The sequence below is a fragment of the Octopus sinensis genome, linkage group LG17 (genome assembly GCF_006345805.1).
Source record: "Octopus sinensis linkage group LG17, ASM634580v1, whole genome shotgun sequence".
NCBI classification, from domain to species: Eukaryota; Metazoa; Mollusca; class Cephalopoda; order Octopoda; family Octopodidae; genus Octopus; species Octopus sinensis.
The window spans coordinates 2,982,941-2,987,846 of NC_043013.1; positions in this window are offsets into that span (position 1 = coordinate 2,982,941).

Sequence of the window (4,906 nt, forward strand, 5' to 3'; positions counted from 1 at the left end):
CGAGGAAAGCTCCCTCTCTTTAATGATAAAGAACATGAAACACGAGCGACGTAGCTGAATGAGAAAGTTTTCCTTTGATCAGGTCTAAAAGGAGAATGATCACAAAATCCGAAAGGTTGAAGGCCTGGAGTTGCAGACGAGAAAGGTGTAACAGTGACGGATGTGCAAGATGGCGATAAACGGGCACACTACAAACATAAACAGCAAAAATAACAGCGAAAACAACTACAAAAGTAGTATCAACAACAACAATAACAACAAACCCTCTTAAACTTCAACGGTTCTCACAAGAACAACAAAGAATTGATTCAATTCATGAATTACGAATTGCCATTAATAATAAAAGAGAAAAGAGACAGATGGAGAGGTAATGGAAACTCTACTCTTAAAATCTGCGAAGGACAGACTATTGGTAATGATAAAACCAGGAATATATGGAACGAGGAGAAAGGAATTCTTAATGGACGGTGGGTAATTTTAAATACCCCAAACCCAAAAGTAAAGTAAGGGACGTTCTCCATCTTTAATTAAAGGAATGTTGAGAGAGAATGTTGAGAGAGAAGGATGGCTACTGGCTGAATTGTTAACACATCTACGCTTAGGTGTACGAGCCATTTGCAAAGCCCGGATGTCTGAGCCGCTTCCACCCACGCTTATGATTGAGTACAATGCTTACATTTTGCATGGTCAAAAAGTTTGAATGGTGTGGTAGTATCTTTCAGAACATAGATCTAAATCTGGAAATAGAGACGATCTTTCTGGACCTTGATAGTTGGTCAACAGTACTAAACGTAAGAAGTAGGTCAAAGCCTTCTCACAGGAAATCAGCAGAAGCATGTAATAAGCCCCCCCCCCAAAAAAAAACATGAAGCAATTGCAGAATATGCAAAGGTTGGGAAGAAACAATCACTCACGTTCTCTTCGGCTGCGCAATCTTAGCCAAGAAAAAATACATTTCCAAGTATGGCAGAGGTAGAGTTTTCATATATGGAAAGTTAAGTTATCGTTAAGAAACATCAAAAGTGGAAGGATAGTGAAACGGAATATTAGAAAAGGTCTCAGCGGAAGTGATTGTTCTTTTGGATATGCTAGTTCAATGACAGGGAGATCAAGGTTAATTAACTGGATAGTCTGGTGAAAATCCACCAAAAACGTATCCCCTCATTAAAATATCAGTAATAACAGATGACAATATAGTTTTTGAAGAAATAGAGAAATTATTAAAAATTACAGATCGAGAAATAGAAATAACCAGTATATGGACCCTGAAAAAAGAAACAGCCCCAATAATATAGATACCTTACGGATGATTAAAATATGCAAATATATAATCAAGACATAAGGACTTAGAAGCATGCACAACATTGACAAGGATATATTCTGGTACCACTTGAGACCTTTCCGCTTTAAGATAGATATTAATATTGGTTTCAAATTTTGGTACAAGTGGATAAGTCGATTACATTGAGCCCAGTACTCGAGTGGTACTTATTTTATCGGCTCCGAAAGACGGAATTTGAACTCAGAACTGTAAGACGGACCAAATGCCGCTAAACCTTTTGCCCGGCCTGCTAACGATTCTGCGAGCTCACCGCCTTTAGATAGGTGTTAATATAAACATTTATAAAGACGGCGAGCTGGCAGAATCGTTAGTACATTGGACAAAATGCTTAACGGAATTTCGTCCTTCTTTTCACTCTGAGTTCAAATTCTACTGAGGTCGATTTTGCCTTTCTTCCTTTCGGGATACATAAAATAGGTACCGGTTGATTACTGGGGTGGATGTAATCGACTTATCCCCTCCCCCAAAACTGCTGGCCTTAGGTCAAACTTTGAGACTAATAATTATTTCAGATTTTGGCACAAGGCTAGCAAGAGGATAAGTTGATTACATCGCCCCCAGTATTCCTATTCTGAAAGGATGAAAGGTAAAGTCCACCCCAGCGGAATTTGAACTCGATACGTGAAAACAGACGAAATGCCGGTAAGCATTTCACCCGGCGTGCTAACGATTCTGCCAGCTCGTCGCGTCACACTTTGAAAGTAATATTGATATCTATCTTATGCGGCGAGCTGGTACAATCGTTACTGCGCCGGACAAAATGCTTTGCGACTTTTTTTCAGCTTTACGTTTTGAGCTCAAATGCGCCGGGATTGATTTTATCCTTCTTCCTTTCAAGATCGATAGAATAAGTACCAGTTGAGTACTAGGGTTGACGTAATCGACTTATTACCTTCCCCAAATTTTCTGTCCTTGTGCATAGATTTGAAATCAATATCTAGCGAAAGATAGATAGATCTCTATCTATCTATCTATCTATCTATCTATCTATCTATCTATCTATCTATCTATCTATCTATCTATATCTATCCATCTATCTATCTATCTATCTATCCACATATATATAAGAGGGATGACCACTAAGTGGACATCCATATGCTAGAAGTCGACCCCTATGGTCTTACCACTAAGGAAGGAATGTTCTCAAGAAAATTTAGCAAACACCAGAACGTAAGCGAGCAAGACAAATGAAAAGATACAAAATATACAGATTAAACACAAACCTGTTTCGTTGTTATCACTTACGTAATCACTTACGTAGATGTCCGCAAATCTTTAATGTGATCGTCATGGCAAACTATAATTTGCAGCACTATACACGGAACGTCCACATGAGTTTGAACATGTATATTGTTCTACCAATCATATTTGCGGTTATATTTCAAAAGTCTTCGTTTTGGCGCGTCAAAATACTGGAAATAATTCTGCAGAAAATAATACCCTGCAGTGAATTTTGCCATTTTAGAGAACATGGTTATTTAAATTTAAATTTAAAATAATAAGGGTGAAAAAAATTAACATTAATTTGATTAATATCAATTTAAAACCAGTTGACTAGCATATAGAAAAACCTGTAGATTCAGAAAAATTATATTACATATATATAAGAGGGATAACCACTAAGTGGACATCCCACATATGTATATGTATATATGTTGACCTAGGAAAGACGGAGTTGACTAGGTTTAGAAATGTTTGGGACGCATGTCATGTCACCGCCCTACGCTTCTATCAAGAACTGAGAGCCCAAAGAAGGAAGGAAATATATACATACATAATACACACAGTCAAACGCATGCACGCACGCACGCATACACACAAACACACGTTTTCATGATGGTTTATCCAGATAAGAAAGGACAGCCTCCATGACCTTCCTACAGTCAACGAGACAAGTGGCGGGTGAAAGGTTTGGAATAAACCGCGATTCATAAATTCCTGAAGTAAGAATGAATTGCATCTTTATGTCGACTTATTCGCAGATGAGAGATTTGGGACGAATGCTTACAACAGGATGGAGTCTGCTTAAGAACAAACACACCCAGGTAGACACCCGTATACACACACACACACACACACACACACACATACACACACATACACACACATACACACACATACACACACACACACACAGGTAGACAACCGTATACACACACACACACACACACACACACACACACATACACACACATACACACACACAAGTACATTAGACGTGCATAACACCTAGACAGACGGACACGCACATCATATACATGAACACACGAACATATACACACAGGGAGAATGCATACACTGACACATACAAACACATACAGAGAGTAGAAAAAGATTTGGAGAGTGACAGGGAGAGAGCGAGAGGGGGAGAGAAGGAGGGAGGGTGTATGTGTTTGTGTAAGTGTGAGTATGTGGCTTAGTGGTCAGGGTATTTGGTTTACGGTCGTAAGGTTGTGAGTTCGATTCCCGGCGGCAAGTTGTGTCTTTGAGCCTTATTTCATGGCGATCCAGTCCATTCAGCTGGCGAAAATGAGTTGCATCTCTAATTCAAAGGGCCAGCCTTGTCACATTCTGTCTCACACTGAATCTCCCTGAGAAATATGCTGAGGTTACACGTGTCTGTGTAGTGCTCAGCCATTTGCACGTTAATTTCACGAGCCTGTCGTCGCGTAACGAATGCCAGTTATGTGTGAGTGTCAGAGTGTATGTGTTAGAATCTGTGTGTATGTGCGTGTTAGTGTGTTTGCGACAAAATAAAATAGTTATAGACGTGACAAGTTCTGAATCTGTTTCTGTCTGCAACTGCTTCTTTCCCAGAATATATCTACACCGTATCTCTCAACCAGGCTTCTTCAACAGGGTATCATCGATCTTTGTTTACACTTCAAATTCAAAATACAAACTATTAACATCAAGCTAAAATATTATATTTTATAGAACTTAATGACATAATCCAATAAAACGTTTTCTCCATTATCAGTAATAGTCCACGTCATCCATTGTTCTCTCGGTTTTCACTGAAATATATAATAGTCGGTGCACACTTATCAGTTTCTCAGCAATACGTGGAAGATCATTCATCCAAAAGAATTGCTCAAAGAGCGTCCACTTTAAACCAGGAAAGCAGAAACGCAAGATGTGATCATTTCTGATTAAGAAGGAAGAAACGTAGTCAATGAACGGTCATCGAGGAAGACAGTAGAATTTCATTAAATGGGAACAATGAATGTTCTATACTTATAATATGGCGAAATTATAAAACACTCGGAAATTGAATGATTAGATAATTTCATTCAACTTAACCTAAATATATGAATGTGTATGTATATCTGAATGTGTGTGTGCGAGTGTGCGCATGTAAATGTGTGTGTGTATATATATATAAATATATATATATATATATACATATTTTCAATATGTGACCTCGTGAGTACCGCTGGCGATTTTTTCCCTCTGTCTTCCCTTCTCGGGATCTTTCCTTCTCCTATGTTTCCGACGAAGAGCTCCGCTCGAAACGTTAAACCCTCTTTCTTCCCTTCTTTCCTGAGCGTCCAATAATACTTT